General features: G+C 36.6%; 1 protein-coding gene across 6 annotated transcripts in view; it reads right to left on the bottom strand.

Annotated features, from left to right (window-relative positions):
* Positions 1-17,820, bottom strand: part of CNTN5 (contactin 5) — a 619,355-nt gene that overhangs the window by 550,894 nt on the left and 50,641 nt on the right. For 3 of the 6 annotated variants that reach the window (XM_042023751.1, XM_042023752.1, XM_042023755.1), the window contains one exon: positions 10,303-10,371. The exons of the other annotated variants lie outside the window; for them this stretch is intronic. The gene's annotated coding sequence lies outside the window, so the exon portion shown is untranslated. The remainder of the gene's footprint in view (positions 1-10,302; positions 10,372-17,820) is intronic. 6 annotated transcript variants of the gene reach the window in all.

Here is a 17,820-nt window from a genome sequence, read left to right as displayed (position 1 = left end):
GGGAAATATTAGTAATACCCAAAAATTGACTGATTGACATTACTGTCAGCTGTGTGTCATCAATACTCTTATTAAGTGCTTTGAGAGGTTGGTTGAATGGCCATTAGTGGCCTTCAAAGATGCAGATTAAAAAAAAATGTCTGCTTGTACGCTGTTTCTTCAACAGCAAACCTGTATTTATGCAGCTGAAAGACTGTAATTTATCTGCAAGGGACAGTAACAGTTATCAAATGTAACACACACCACTGGTAGACTGGGGGCTTTGACATGACATTTTCTGTGTTTTTAATGGGAATGACATCTATAAAACTTGTAATAGGACACTTAGACCCTATAAATTCTTAAGATAAGACTTTCAACATTTGACACCATTTTCTAGAAGAGCTTGGCTATTTCTGACAGATTCGCACAACACTTATGGATGTGCAGGTTATGATTTGCACAATATTAAAAAGCTCCTCTGTTATAAAAAGAATAAAGGGTTTGATGATTAATTACCACTAGTCACCTGCTGTATTACTATCTGGATGAGAACATTAACATGACAATAATTGCTGCAGTCTTCTGAATAAAATAACCATAGAATGCATGAAATCGGACAAGCACAGAGTGAATCAGCAGTGGGAATCTATGTGTATTGGCTCTGTGAAGCATATGATTGAAGGATGATCTACACAGAGACACCAACTCAGTAGAGCATGAAAGATGGAACAATGAAGAAGCCAAATGTGCACAGAGCTAAGAATGACTAAGGAGTTAAAACCTGCAGAGACAGAAAGCCAAATTGTACCATTTTCATAAAGGTGTAACCACCTGTCAATCGAATTTTGTCTGCTGAGACGGCTTCAAAGACTCTAAAAAACCAATAAAATAAAAATGGTCAAAATGAGCTAATGTGTTAATTAGTGTGGGAATCGAGGCTAAGGCTACAGTAATTGCAGAGAAAGCAGAGAAGCAAACTTTGTAGTTACAAGAATTCTGTGCAATCTTTGTCTTTTGTTCCAAGTTGCCTAATAACTGAATACTGAAAACTGCCCCTTAGGCTACAGAAATGGGTTCTCTTGGCTGATACATTTCTTTCCAGTTGAGTTGCAAACTATTTAAAATTTGCCCTTTCTTCTGCACTGCTGCATTTTCAGCCATATTTTGCACATGGGACAAAAGTAGCAAATAATCACACCCACTCTGTTGAAAAGCAAGTTCATATTATGACCAAAGTCCAGTGCAGTGACTGCCACCTAGTTAATAGACATTCTGAATTCTACTTTCACCTTTTGTATAGAGGGCACTTACAGTATTGTTAAAAATAGTTTTTAAAAAAGAAATTTTTGGATTTGGTGTGCAGGATATAAGAAAAAAATCTCACTGAACAGAGATCTAAATTGCAAGAGTTTAATTCAGTTTTGACAGCAAATCTGTGCTGAATACTCTCTGAGGAGAACAAATTGGGTAGGTCTTGTTCAACTTCTGATGTCCAGATCCCCAGATGCTTACACAGGTTTAAGTTTTTACCAAAGTTTAATTGACATTTAATTGAATTCTTGAGAGGTTTGCATCTCCTAAGATTACAGAATTCATTCATGAAGTACTAAGACACATACTTAATTTTTAAACCTAGCCATCTTCAGCAGAACAGTCCACTGATAACTGGATTTGAGCTCACACATAAAATTAAGCAAATGCTGAAATGACCCATATAAGAATTATACTACAAAGTACTGACTGAAAACATGAAAACTAATTATAAATTTGTAGATAATTCCTGTACAACTATTTTCTTGATTTCTGAGACATTTAGGGCAAGACCTCTTTAAATCGGTATGGTATCACCAAAGAAAGTATTTAGTTAGAATTATTCATTCATCATGGTACTCTAAGATATTTTTGCAATTTAGACATTTGTCTGCAAACAGACGTATATTGAACAGTTTGTATATTGATCCTAAATTCAATTCCTTTTTAGCAGAAATCACCAAGTCTGTCGATCCTTAATACACACACATACCTATATACATAAAATTATATATTTGTATAAAATCATGTTTTATCACATTAACACAATATAAACATCATCCAAGCACCCATCCATATGGGCCATCCCACCATTCCTCTGTCTTCATAACAAAATGTTAGTACCAGGAACCAAAGTATGTCTAAGCCATTGAAAGATGAGAGCTAAATCCTTTAGCAGAGGTGGAGGGCGGTCATTCTCACTCTCAGTGGAGACACCAGAGCAGAAACCAGTATTTTAGCCCTACAGAAATTAATCAAGCTATATATGAATAGAAGAATCTAGGACAGTTTCCTAGATACAAGGTTTAAAACAGACCAAGACCCAGATTTGCATTGTCTTTAGCCACTTTTTTACAGAATTAAAAAAAAAAATAGGTTTGAGAGGCTGAAGATGGAGACAGAAGTAGAAGGAATATGCAGAGCACATGCTCTCACCACTTTTATCCATGATCTCTTTCAAGGAACAAAGCATTTGTTTTCAGAAAAGAGTGACGTTTAGTTTTCTTTTATCCCTCCCCCAATATTTACAATTTTTTGTCTCAGATGCAAGCTGGATGAGCAGAAAGTTTGGGGATTATCTGAATAAATTTGTCTTCTCAAGAGAAAAATAATTCTCCTGGCCAAAGTAGGACATTCAAACCATTCTCTCAGCCGCTCTGCTGAAAGAGCCTCTATCTCTGAAGTTCTGTCTGTTAATCTCCCATCATTTTGTTCTCATTCTTTTGGGGTTATTCTCTGTTATAGGCCAATAACTGTGCAACTTGATGGGTGATCTGTTGGCTTTGAGTTCCAGTACAACCTTAAAAGCAGTGCTAGATGAACTGTTAGACCAATTGTATGATCAGTGTTTGAAAGAAGACATTGTGACATTAGCGTAAGGCATGAAATTAAAGTGATTGCCAATTACGAAGTAAATAAAGTTAAGAAGGAGAAACAATGGATTAAAAATAATTCATCAAGAAAGAGTTTACAAACTTGAAAGACTTGCTGTCTCAAAAGTTATCCTCCAAAAAGTACCAAATAATATTGAGGCAAACACTGGCATACCAGATTAGAAAAATGATAGTATTAGAATAAATGTCCATTTATCTGTCCCAGAACTCCCATTCTGCATAGAAATAAGCCTAAATACTGACTTACATACATAGTTATGTTTCTGGTCTATGTCAGTCACTTGAACCCAGTGAGTGGTATATTATATGGCAACACCAAACTCAGTGATAATTAGAACTGAGAGTCTATATGGAAAATCATAAAAGTATATTTTTAAATTTAGTTTGATTTTACAGGGTTTGTACATTTAGAATTTGTGCTCTACTGCTATTCAGGTGTTTACATTTTTTATGGACAGACATTAACAGAGAGACACTGCTCATGTCCAAATTTCAAGTTCTGGATGTGAAAAATTTCAGCTTGCACAGTCAGTCATCTGGTTGAAAGCTGATACTTTGTTACCTTCCACATGCTATTGATTTTGCTCTCTTATGGACTGTCTTCTAACTAATTAATATATTTATCTAACTGATTTGCAAGCACTTATTTCACTGCTTAGATAGCAGCAGATAAATAGTTCTGTCACAATAAATTTGACTTAACATAAACCTAGAATTAAACATGAAGTGTTCACAGAATCAAAATAGAATAATTTTCCTTTGACACTAATTCATGACAAAACAGAACTCAGGATATCTAAACTAAGATTATTATCATTAAAAATACTTGACCCAAAAGAATGTTCTTTCTTTTTTTTTGATGTTTGTGATCTACAAACATCTCAATATAGAACTCAAACTGTAATTTTGAATTACTTTAAAGACTTACTAATCTGTTTGCAAATAGCATGGTACTAATAAAAATTCTAGTTAAAATGATAAATTATTGTGCAGAACTTATTTTTCAGTCTTTTAAGAATATATCATAGAAGCTTACATGCACAAACATTTAGAAGGAAATGCATTTAGTGCCTTGGGAAGTAATTACAAATACATATTTTCTTATATGAACTTTTAATTAAAACACCTTAATTTTTTTATAAATCTTTGGGGGAAAAACCCAATAAAAATGGTGGTAAACATTTTTTTTTAATAGGATAAATCTATCAGAGCAAGTAGAAAACTCAAAGCTGAATTCTTCTCAACATGGAAAACTGTCATGGAAGGAAAATTCTAAAAATGGTATGAATTTCCAGAGCTGCTAAATTATGTGGGCCGATATGAACTGCAGCTTTTTTTTGTTTCCCAAAATCAAATCATGGAGGTAGATTATTGATTCATTTGTTTTACCATGAGCAATGCTTCTTGGATATTTCTATTACAGGAAAAGTATGAAGTTATTTAATTTCTATCAAAAAAGCTAGAGCTGTGAGTGACTATACATTTTTCTAGCAATTTGGACTGTTGGCTTTAGCAAAGCAAAGAGAGGAAGCAGCAAGCTCATGTTCTGCCAAATGCACAACTGTAGCAAAGAAAAGGACATGTACAAATATATGCATATTTTTGGGTGGGTGCATCTTCAGAGCTTTAGCTTTTACATTTACAGCCTGAAGCACTTCAGTGGAACATAACTTTCACTTCCTAAAGTCCAAGAGGCTTTAAAGGCTTCCTAAATTAGGTATCCAAAGTCATTAATCTCCTTAGAAAAATTTGGCAAACCACTGAATTCAAATTGACACAAGAAGTAGGAGGTAGCAGACTCAATTAACAACACCATTTCTCTCCTATGACGGCTTTGCTCTTTCTCTCTGAAATCACCAGGGTAACACCAACTTAATCGCGATCACAGAGAAAGAGCTAATGTTTTAGGATGGGAACAACGAGGTATTGATAAAATAAGTACTGAGTCAAGCCTGAAACCAAACATGAAGTCATCCTGCTTTCCAGGTTCAGGTGAGCTGCAGTCCTGCTCCTGATCCTGACACTGACTTAGTCCAAAGCTAGCCCAGGCCAGCCCGGGTTGCAGCACTCAGTGCACTCAGACCCAGCAGTGAGAGAAGAGGTTAATGTCCTCATTGGCCCCTAGCCATCCTGTTGCTGGCATAGGAGGGTTCACTACAAGAAGCAAGGTCTTACAAGGGAGTGTGATACCAATTAACTGCTATGAGACCATTGGTCTCACCTTTGACTTTCTGTACCTTTAAGGTACAGCAGACAGCTTGGTTATTAATGGTTTTGTTAATTACCTTATGGAGAAGGAATCAGTGATTATGATGTACCTGCTGTTCATCAGATATTACAAAGTCTTGCATCAAGATGCCCCCAGATAAAATAAGAGGTTCTAACTTTGTAGATTATAGGGAATGATTGGACAAGAAAAGTACAATTTGGTTTCCATAGACACATTCAGGACATTTTTTCACTCACAATACAGCCAATTCTCACACCTATTTATTGACAAACTGTGCTCTGCAAATAATCCCAGCAGGACAAGTAAGCTCCTATTTACTCAGCAAAAGCAAGGATGGCTGTATTTGACCATTTTCATTCCTTCACATCACCAGTTTTATGGTCTATCACCTTCACAGCATTTTGCTTTCACACTATACCTCACTATGTCAAACAAAACTTGAAAAAATACTTAAACCCTGGGACTCAATAGGGTTTCTATCCTATTTGACACATCATTAAATCAGGTAGACTGTCCTCTAATGGGTGTTTTCTCAAGACATATTTTCTTCACAAGTTCCTTGTCTTCAGCTCTTGAGCCGTCCTACTGATTGAAGCATTTTTAGTCATATTTTGTCATATTTTCTAAGTCAAATAATTGGATGAGAGAATAATTAAATTTAATGGAAAAAAAAAATGCTGAAAAGAAGAAAATTATTGAAAAATATTGAAACGTTAATTGAAACCACTTTTTTTGCTAGAAAGAAGTCTTATATGCGTGCTTCTCCTAACTCACTCACTTTTCCCTGGATATTCTTCATTTGTCTGCTACTTTAGTTTACCAAAGCATCCCTGCAAATACTGGGGGATTAAATGCTGATTAAAATGTAGAGCCAATGAAGATTGGGTTAAGTAAGATTCACTGCCTTTCTCCTGGCTGTATCTGTATAAACCAGAAGAGTAGCACTCTGTGTGAGACAACTCTGCCACACTTAGCTTGTCTAAGAGTGATTATGTTTTTCAAACACAAGGGCTTTACAAAGCTTTAGCAAACTGAAAGAGGACTGTACATTATGATTAAGGTAGATATGGATTTTCTGGGTTGGTACATGGTTTTTCTCCCTCTCCCTAGCAGGATCTGGAGAACACAGAGTGCTGCTAGTGGGAAACACACTATGACCTCCACCTCTTCTCTGCTTTATACTGGTAAAGTAAAACATCACTTTGTCCCTGTAAAAATTAACAAATGTTAAATTAGCTACCAGAGAGTTTTCTTTAATGAAATAAAGTATGTCGTATTTTAATGAACAAAAATTAATAAAAATCAAGATAAAGGTTCCAGAATTCAAAAATAGTCAGTTTTTTGGACTCTGATTGCAATCTATGTATAATCAAAGTCACTTGACCTACATCTCTAACATATATTCAAATGAAAAAGTCTAAAATTTGATTCAGAGTTCTGTTGAACTTTGTTGTGGGTTTCCTTATACCTCTTCCCATGCTTTCAAAAGTAAAGCTGAATTTCTGAAGCTGCTCAGATGTAGCTTGCTCCTGATTTGTGTTTAAACTTCATCTCCATATTCATTGGACTTTGAGATAATGTTCCGGTTTGGCCAAATTTAGGAATATATCCTCTGAGAGAAGGCACAACCACCCCTCCCCCCACCAGGTTCGGGAAAAAATAAATTTTCCTCGAAGGAAAGTGAAGAAGATAAAACTATTTATTTAACAAACACACGGGAAAGGAAAATAATGTTAAATGGTAAAATCTTTCACTGTAGAGGAAAAACCTGGGAAACTGTTCGAGTCCTCCCTTTGGTCTCCTTGGAGCTGGGGCTTGGCCCAGGGCCAGGCCCTCTGTGCCTGGTGGAAAGTCCTCCCGATGTGCTCTGATGTTACAGCAATCAGGCAGTCCAGTAGAAAAGGGAGAAAATCCGAAATTCCAGAGAAGGAAAAGTTCAACTCTCAGCCTCTCTCCGGAGAACAAGAAACTGGAAAAACTGGCCAAAAGCTGACTGGAAAAAGCCGCAAGCCGGGTGCTTCCTCGCTCCCCTGCCCCAGCTGGGAAAAAAAAACCTGCTATCTTTATGTGACCTTGAACAAGCTGTAAACTGCTTTGCGAAAGTTTTGCTCAGTTTTTTTTTTCTTCCCCCTCTCAGGCTCAGTTTAGAAGCATAAAAAGGCCAATAATTAATTTCTGGGCATAGGCAGCGATATGGGATACACATCATAAGGTCACCCCAAGACAGATAAAAAATTTCAGCATCTCAAAAATTAAACAATATATTTCAGCATGGATATAACACAAAATATTAGATAATCAATTAGGAAAATGTAATCAGCTTTTCCACCTGCAAAGTGGGGATAATTATTCTTTCTTTGCAAGTATCATGAGGTTTAGCTTAATAATTTCTAGCAACTGGTGTGAGATGCTCTTAATGAATTACTACATATTGTAAGTGGTAAGGTTAATTATCCCACTATGACAGAAATCAATCACCATTAAATCCTTTCTATCTGGATAATGAGGCAATCTTAAATTTTTTTGATTTGACTAAACTAGTCACATTGCTACCATATGTTGGAAATCCATGAGACTACAATATAGCTCACAGAATGTCCCTGTGCAGACTCCAGAGGACTGAAAAGGACTATAAAACAAAATATGCCAAGTTTTAATCTTTTTTTTCTTATGCTTCCATTTAAATCAATAATATTACTCCAGAAGATGATTTATTGTCCTAACTACGATATAGAATAAACCCGTGGCTCTCCTCATGAACTGCTGTGATGTTGAGTAATTAATGAAGTGCCATCTTGAAATACCAAAAAAAGGTGATTGTATTACCCCAAACTTTATACTTGATTACAAAAGTATTTTTTCCATTGGAATGATTAAGATTCAGAATTTGTCAGTTTTGGGTTTGAGTCCATTATTCATCACATTTGTCCCTGATTTTTAAGTAAGGAAGGATATTTAAGTTGATATGTGAGGAAGACTAGCAAACCAAAACTGGTTTGTGAGGCCAAAAACCTATATACCTGAATGCTTACATCTCTCCTCCACAGCTAATATACAGGCAGTTGTCTTTTATTCAAAATTGAATATACTTCTTCTACCACTCTCTGTTAATGACATGAAACATGCAACAGTATTGAGTGGTATTCATGGACAGCTGGATAAGCAAGCCTCTTCCAAAAGTGGAACATACACTTTCATAACATGGGAAGTTCAAGCTTTCACATCATTAGTGGAGTTTTAGACCATATGCTGCTGAGCTCAAAGGTAGCCAGGCTGAGATTTCTGTGTCAAACTCATTATCTCTCAAAACAGATGTAGTCTCATGCCTTCTGAAAACAGGAGATGAAAGTCTCAGCTTTCAGTCAAAGTGTGGTTTGTTCATAATTAGGACCTATAACATGCAGAACATTATCTTTTTCTAAAAAATAAACTTTTTTCCTATTGTATCAAGCATCCTTCAAGTTTTTCTCTCATTCTTGACGTTTTATTATCAGCAGATACATGTGTACAGCAGTTTTAATAGGAAGGAGAAACATCACTGGAGAGTGGTTACTTTTATCTGATTTGCCATTATGTAGTGTTTGAATTTCTCCCTGCATGCTCTCAGCATAAAATAGTTAGTTACAAACTCATGAAAAATTTAGGTGTCCACTGTTAATTGAAAGTTTTTATAGGGAAATACAACGACCTGAGAAATGGAGAAGGATTCCTCACTTCCAAAACCAGGCATTTCTTCCTCCCCGAATTTCCTGTTGCTTTCTACTCTAAAGCTTCCTTTTCTTGTTTATTGCCTCTGATCCTCCCTACCTTTCTTTGTATTTGTTTTCTGTCTTGCTTTATTAATTGTACTATATTAACTTCACAGCTAAGGTCAGTTCCATCTCAATAGGCCAGGGATAAACCTAACTCTGCAAACAGCATTCCCCATAGGAACCATAAGCAGTTTTCAAGGCTGTGATGTTTGCGTACAGAACTGAACAGCCAAATATTTCTTCCTGATAAACTCACCAGTTTTCTCTTTTCTTAATATAGCTGTCCTAATTCAGACTGCCATTCTTAACAGTGTAAGTCATCATTAATCACAGAAATAGGAATTTCCTCATACTATGAGTAAGTGGGCAAGCATAATCTTCTCAGGATTTTGTCAGATAATTTTACTGTTTTGATAACCCTGAAACTTTATAGAGCACTTTAAACTGTATTAAAAAATGATTTAACGAGACATAAACTTCTAACTATCTGAGCCATCAAATAAAACAAGTCTTAGGAGCCTAAGTAGTTCAGTACTATAAGAGCTGAATGATATATAACTAACTTCATATTCTGTGCCACATCATTCCTTCATGGTAAGCCGGGGACAAAGAATTGAATTTGACCTTCACAGACCCAGTCAAGGACCTGATGCCACTTGCTGGACATCTTCTAAACAAACATTTCTTTAATCATGTCCAGCATTTGCCAAGATCCTCAAGTTCATGCATAAGTAAATTCTGTGCTAAACATGTATGGGCCAACTCCTTATGCTTAGCAGAGTCTGTGTAATTCAGTGTCACAAAAGATTGTAAAATGTGTTGGCTTTTTTGTTCCTTAGAGGAATGTCTGTGAATAATTTAATTTGTGAATATAAATGGAGTTGAGTTTGTAAAGGCTATGTTTAACCAAGGTTGGATAATCTCCTCAAGCTTTTACTGTAATCAGTAGAAGGAGAAGCTCCTCCAAAGGATGTCAAAATAGGCACTTTTCTCTGTGCTAACCCCAGAAGGTGCCAGGGAAGGTTAGGTTTGCAAGGACAGAGTAAATCTCATGAACAATTGAGAATAACTCTATGGTGAACCCTAAAATGCCAAGACAGGGTTCTTCTCCTTGTCCATTATTTAACTAGTGCAGTAGCAGAATTCTGAAAAGAGATGGATGGATACAGCTGTAGCTATACTGCAAAACGAATTCATCTAAAGCCAAATCTCAGCTTGATATGAGGCCTTCCAGGATACAGGATGCCTTCACATTTTTATACAAGCTGTCTCTCTGGATATTGGAGAATATTTTCTGCCTAAAAATTGTGTATATTATACACATACATACATATACCTATACACGTTACTTTATCAGCAAGCTTTTTTGTTTTGCTTGGAAAATTCAACACCCAAAAAAGAAAAAAGAAATTACCATTTCACCATGTGCATTTCCCATCTCCTATGAATCCTAAGCAATCAGACCTCCTGACAGAAACTCATTCTGTAAAGTAAAAGAAACAAATTATTTTGTTTTGGTGCTTACTAGATAAAGAGTCCTTCACTGCAAATGCAATATGTTAGTGATCTCAGGCTGTTAGTTTACTTCAGCTTACAACTGAAGTAGAAAAAGAGATCTTTTAGACAATTACCAGAAAAACTTACCAGAGAAGGAGAGAAGCTGTGTATGAATTCAGTAAAGTAGAGAGATTGTCTGTGCAAAGAGGGACACATAATCTTCAGTGACTTTGGGAATCAGGACAGTCACTGTTAACAAGTGAGCTGGAGTCATAGACTGGTACTAGTGCAGTAACTGTGGCACTTGCTGTCTGCCTCCTGCCCAGAGGCTCCCCAGCACCGCAGCTCACACCACCCAACAGAAGAAACATGGAGAGCAGGACACTCTCAAGGCTGATGTCAGGAGCCACGGTCAAAGGTGCTCGTATGCATGGCTAGAAGTGCTCATCTGATTGTGAGAGCAGCTTCCTCAGTTCCTGGTTTGCACTCAGATTCCTTGGATGGAAAAGGATGACCTAAGAAGAGGTTGTCCTGGGTGCTAAGAGTCTGGAATTCTGCACAGTGGGTCACAAGAGCGAAGAATCAGGTGTGGCTTGTTGACTGAATCAGATAACGTAACAGTAAATCCTCCCTAGCAGTGAGAGGTCTGGCAACATATCTGGTGAAAGCTGTCCCTAAAACACCCCAGACCTAATAATTTAGATTCATATATAAAAGGGATCTCTGTTCATCACCTGATCCAACACTTCCACTCAGAGAAGCAGCAGCTGGAAACTCTGAGCAGGTTTCTCAGTCTTACAAACTCTAGAGTGTCAAATATGCACCGTCTACAATTCGTTCCATAGACAGATTGACTCTAGAAGAGATCTTTATGTAACCCTTTTTTCAAGAGTCTCACTTCAGTCATCCATACTTTGTATAGAACTACCTCTGCTTCAAGAACTAGCTTTTCATTCAATCAATAAACCAAAGAACTCCCTTGTTTCTTAAACAGAAAATAAACTGAGAAATTCAAACTATAATAATTACAACCCTTCCACTACATAGATAAATATTTCAGAAGTTTTCTTTTACTTTTTAAAACTATTGTAGAAAACCCCACTATGTGACTAATAAAAGAAAGGTAAAATTAACAAGGTTTTACATAACATGCAGTGATCCTTAATTTATGGCTTGCAAAAGTAGTTATCCTAACTGTGCTTGGATGTAACAGACAGACTGATATATAGAATTTGGATAGTGAAAGGCAGTGAACAGGGTGGCCACTTTTTCAGCATACTTCATGTGGTTTACATAATTTACATCAGCTTTATAACCCCAATTTTATAACTTTAAAAGCTGATCTAATCAAGATAAAGTTAGTTTTCTCCAAAAATCCTAGCTTTCTAGGAAATTGTACAGTGAGTGTCTTTAAACATAGAACATTAGGGAGAAAGATTGTTCTCTGTTATCTGTCATAGTGTCTCTTAAAAGCTTTGATCTAAAAGACCTTTGCTTTTATGGTTAAGAAAAAAAATGAGTTTGCAATGAAATGGTACCATTTTATGATCTCTGACACATAAATGTCGTCTCGTAGAGGTTTTGTATAGAAAACAAAAATACTTTGAAATGCCATCTTTAACTGGCTTCTGAAAGAGCATATATTTTAGGTTTGAACAACAAAATTGTTTTTCCTCATGTAAACATTCATTTAGGTCCCACTCCCACACGGAACTGACTCCTCCAATAAAGAGTATGACTCACACCACTGCTGGTGAAGGATATTGACTTTTCTTTCCTGAACTAAACACCAAACAAGCATCAGAACTACCAAGTTATTAACTAAGATATATCACAAACTAGCATCCACAGACCTCGGAATAGCTTCAGTTCAATAGTTAGTGAGCTCTCCACATCCTGCGTGCAAGACTGTTACTCATCTAAAATCTGTATTTATCAGTTAAATGAAAATTAGACAAAATCAACAAAATCTCTTTTTTTCTTAAGTAACTTCCTGAAACTTTTCTCCTACTTTTCTTCTCTTTCATATTTTCTGAGGTAAGAGTCTTTGTAGTGTTAATACTTTTCCTTCCCTGAATCAGATATGTCCTTCCCTTTCCCCATACTATCCTTCTTACTGGCTTTTCAAGAAGATACCTAGTCTTTATCTTACCCCCAAAAGACCAGGATGCTGAGACACCTCTTCCTGTTCTCATAACATCTTGACTCATATCTTCTGATTTACTCTGCTATCACTCTGCCACAAATATTTGTATTAAAAGAAGCTGCATAAAAAGCAGCATGACCAGCAGCTCAAGGAAGGTGACTACCCTTGGAGTACTGCATCCAGCTCTGTGTTGCCCAATGAAAAAAGGACATGGACCTGCTGGAGGGAGTTCAAAAGAGGGTCACAAAAATGGCCAGAGGGCTGGTGCACCTCTTCTGTGAAGGCAGGCTGAGAGAGCTGGGGCTGCTCAGCCTGGAGAAGAGAAGGTTCCAGAGAGACATTATAGCACTTTCCAGTACCTAAAGGGAGCTACGGGAGAACTGGAGAAGGACTTTTGACAGGAGTATGTAGTGGTAGGACAAGGGGAATGGCTTCAAACTGAAAGATGGTAAGTTTAGATTAGATGTTAGGAACAAATTCCTTACTGTGACAGTAGTGAGGCAATGGCACAGGTTTCCCAGAGAAGCTGTAGCTGCCCCATCTCTGGAAGTGTTCAAGACCAGGTTGGATGACAAACCTGATCTAGTGGAAGGTGTCCCTGCCCATAGCAAGGGGTTTAGAACGAGATGATTTTTAAGGTCCCTTCCAACCCAAACCATTCTACGATACTATGATTTCTGTAATGATGTCACACATAATCAGGCATCTGTGCATATCAAAGGATTTTTTTGCTTGTAAGATACCAAAACTGATAAATTAATGTTCAGTTGTAAGTGTTCAGGCAATGTTTCAGAGTAGGAAGATATGTAGTTATACACAGTCGCTTAACTGCATTTCCAGGAAACACATTCCTAGAATGGTGCATTTGCCCTGCAAACAAGTGAATTCATGCATGTGTCAGTGCTGCTTCTCTCATACATCTGTATTTATAGTGCTAAATGGGAAAAACATGTACAGTGATTTCCAGGCATGTGGAAACCCAGTCACAGGTGCTTTGAGGACTAGGAGTGCCACAGCTGTTGGTTTGTCAGGGGCAAGGTCTGTTAATGAAACTGAATTGGTTGCTTATGGCAAATAAGCCTTGCATGTGAATAAACTGACTGTGGTACAACGGTGGCTGAAAACCAACAATATGACAGAAAAAATATTCGATGTAAAACACTGACCTGGGGGACTCAGATGCAGAGTTATGCCTAATTAACGTAAGTAGAGTCAAACACGCAATTCAAACAACAGCATCTGTTAGAAAACAAAGCAACTGGAAAAGCATTTAGTTTTACACTGAGTTTTAGGAATCATTCACTTCAGGCAGGTTAACTGTGTTTGTCACATAACTCCCAGGCATTTTTCCATGCTTTGGTAATAGCAAGGCATCTATGGGGCACTTAAATACAGCATGCCTTGAAACAAAGGCATTTAAGTCCTTCCTGGAGAGCCAGCTGTGGTTATTCCTGTGTTTTTGTCACAGAAGCTGAGATCAGAATAGGAAAAATCAGATTTCCCCTGAATCCTGCTGCCTCTTTTCTTTTGCTAAAAGTTGTTTCATCTAAAACAGGAAAAGGACTACAGTATCACAGTACATCCAGCTGAGAGAATTATAAAGTTCAGCTCATGCTTTGAAAGTTCCACATTGGTGGTAGGAAATTCACTGTTCAGGTTTTCATTCTCCTTTCTTTTAAAGTGTTTTTTTTTTTCCTTTCTCACAGGTACATTGATGAAAACTCCTGCAAGTCAGACATCAGTCTCATGGCATGTGAGTAACTGACTCACTGAGGCACAGTGGAGTCTCCCCCTTGACTTCAGTGAGATCCCAAACAAGTAAGAAACTTCCTCTTTGTGGCAGCTTCCTCTTTTGAGGCATTGAAAAACAGCACAGAAGAGAGAGGGAAGAGGCAGGGAACATGTGATGCTTTCCATCTGCACTGTTCTCACTGCATTATTTATACTAATCTGAAAAATTTAAATAAGTAATATTCCCCCCTTTATTTCTCTGTGATTGATGCTCAAGAATGCTGCAGAAGCATATTTAATAACACTGAGTTATTAGATTTGCTTATACAAATCTGAATGATTGTAAGTACTCACATCCTAATTAACTCTTCATCCCTGCTCATGTAACTAGAAAGTACCAGAAGAGTACACTTGCTTTATTACAGGAAAACCCAATAAAAATATTGTGGAGTTCATACAGCAAATCATTTTTTGTCTAAATCATTAGTCTGCATAGAACATCTTCAAACAGAACAAAACAGAAAAGCAAGGTAAGCTCAAGTAACCTTCCTAGGACACTAACATGTTATTTACATGTAAAACTATTTGTGTGATTTTGTAGCAATATTTTTTTCGAAAGACATTAAAAGACTAGAAATTTTTCCTTCTTGTTTTTATTAATCAAGGTAATTTTTTTCTTTTCTCTCTGTTAGCCATGGAATTGGTCACAGATCTGTTCAACATTATATGCAAAATAATATAAAAAAAGACACTCAAAAAGAAAATCTTAAAAGCAGAATTGTTTAGAGCTATCATGTACAAAACAAAGGAGAATGAAGGACTAACATTTGTGAGTTTTTACTTTATGATAGGGTTTTGTTTGTTTGTTTTAAATGCAGTTTGAGGTTTTGGTCACGTTTCTTTAACCTCTTACAAAACTGCAAAGTCATTTTGATTGCTGAACATGATTCTTCTCATCTGGCATTATTAAAGCAGTGTTTCACACTGTATTTTTCTCAGCAGTCTTTTCTCTCCTAGTTTGAAAAGACATCTGGAGAGAAAGTTTGAATATTTTTGTATAATCCACTTTATAAATATCCTAAGTCTCAGCATCATAGGACCTGGAGGAAATCTAGACTCTAGTATGTCTTTTGCTTATCATTCCCTCTCTTGATTTAATGGACAAAAATGAATCATGTGTTCTTCAATACTGAATATGCAAAACCAACTCATTGAAACCTGGCTGAAAACTCTGCCAAAAAGCTAAGTTAACTGCTTCAGTATTGCAACAATATATCATCATAAATACATATACACCAGCCTTTTCAACTCTTATCTCTTAATAGCTATTTCTCTGAAGTTTAAAAACAGGGATTAAGTGCTTGAATCAAAGGCTTGTAATTTTCATTTGTTTCATAGTGTTTGGACTAAAGATCAGCTGTATTAAATGCCACGCCTACTACACACACAAGACACAGCTGCCACATTGCACAGGGTCAAAGGTATAAGCAGCCGTAAGAGAAGTTTCTACAAGTAAGAAACATGGAGTCTGTGGAATTTATGATTCAGTTAGTCTGCATTACTTAAATAATTAACTCAATTAACTGAAATATCACCAAATATCACAGTCTACCTGAAAGTATATATAGAGCTGGAGAAAATAGAAACCATGATCCTACACAGCAATTAAACCATGGTATGATTTCTTTCAGCTATAACATCTCTCCTCTGTGCTGGAAGATCTGGAGAATATTCGGGACAGGAGTTAGCTCTGTTGACTTTTCCTCAGAATAAAAAATCACTTGTAAGAGAGCTACAAAATCCTTGTAAGTTCTCCCTTTAGCTATAAGTTATACATGATAAGAGATTTGCAGAGGGTGAAAGAAATTGGCTAAATCAGACCAATGTAGCAAGATTGTGAAACTCTGAGATTCCAGATCTTAAGGTTGGTTTTCATCCCAACTCTGTAAAATCTAAAATTTTAATGTTTTTTTTTTTTCCCTGAAGTTGTAATTCTGAATAAATTTGCTTCAAAAGACATCTCAATCAGATACTTGTAAGCATTTCATAGTTCTCTGAATCAAAATGAGTAAACTTTCCTGCTAAGTTTCATTTAGAATCAGGTTTAATATTAAGCTATATTTTGAGTATCACACTGCTAAGAGAAATATCTCTTCTGATGTTTCTGATATCCCTACTTTTCATCTTTACTAATACATACAGAGTTGTATTTCTCATGAAATGGTATTGAAGTTGTATTTCTGTCAACAGGAGCTCTACAGCATGCTCTTGAGAGATACAGAATTCCTGCTGGCCATATGGAATAAAAGAAAACACTGAAGAAAAATTTGAAAACACCCAAAAATGCAAGTGATTCACAGTTTTTATAAGGCAGAGTACTGATAAGAAAATTCAGTCTTAAAATTTTTGATGTTCTGAAATTAAGTAATTTACACGAGTTAAAAATTAAATGTTCTTGGGCTTAACTGACCAGCATATGACATTTTGATTCTTCTCACACTTTCTTCCTCGTTAAAAATTTGAATTTGAAAAAACTGCAGGTTTCTTTTGTAAACAAACAAGGAAAAAGAAAAAAAAAACCCAAACTGTTTATGATGTTCAATTCCTAGCTAGTTACCTTGGTAGCATTTTATTTTGTGTTAACTATCACAGGCTGGTAGAGGAGTGTATGTGAGGTGTAACAATCTAGCTCTATTAATAAGCACATACATTTAAGTAGGAATGCCAAGGAGCAATCTTCATTTCTACAACAGGCTATTATATTATGGAAATGTGTTTTCTAGCTGTTGTGCCTGTCTAGACTGCTATCAGCAGCTTGTATTTGTTATGAAAGCCTGCAGCTGGTCCATGCAAAGTTTGCTGTTTTGCAGCCCATCTGCTCAGAAGAGATCTGTAACACTGCCCAATTTGGAGTAATACTCCCTTATCATTGTAGTTGCAGTTCCTAAATAGAAATCTGAAATAATGATGGTTGCTTTCTACTTTAGATCCCAGCACATTATCTCCTGTCTGGACAGAAGACTATCTGGCAGGTGAAACCAGAGACAACTGAGAATCAAGCAAAGCAGGCTGGGGAGTAGCATCCTCTCATTTCTGTGGCTTGCTTGATCCCTGTACCCTCACCAAAACTGTGATGCTGAATGTTCTCAGGAGATGAGAAGGTGGCAATGAAGATAAGTAAAGTGTGAACAAATGGATGTGTTAAACTCAGGAGACAAAAATAGAACTCTGTGCTTGGAACTACACGCACTATATACAGCTAATGTGCTTCTTCCTGAGCAAGACCTGAACTTGATCTTAACTTTAGGCATAATTGCGGCAAGCAAGCTCAGCATACTTTATAGCAGTAGTCATTAGCTGTCTCATTAATAAAAGTTCAAGAAAACCCACATCTACACTGTCCTTATTTTTTACTGATAGTAGTAGAATTATTTTCCGTTTTCCACCCACCATTTAATATTGTGAAGGGAAAAGTTGGACTGCAGCTCATTTTGATTAAGTCTTTTCTGATATAAAAATCCAGCCACTTTCTGAGTGACCCAAATAAGCAAACTGATT

Source organism: Corvus kubaryi, unplaced genomic scaffold, assembly GCF_017639235.1.
Source record: "Corvus kubaryi isolate FWS band 111438036 unplaced genomic scaffold, C.kubaryi_AGA036_p1.0 37256, whole genome shotgun sequence".
Taxonomy (NCBI): domain Eukaryota; kingdom Metazoa; phylum Chordata; class Aves; order Passeriformes; family Corvidae; genus Corvus; species Corvus kubaryi.
The sequence above is the reverse complement of the archived record's forward strand: the minus strand, read 5'-3'. Positions and strand labels throughout refer to the sequence as shown.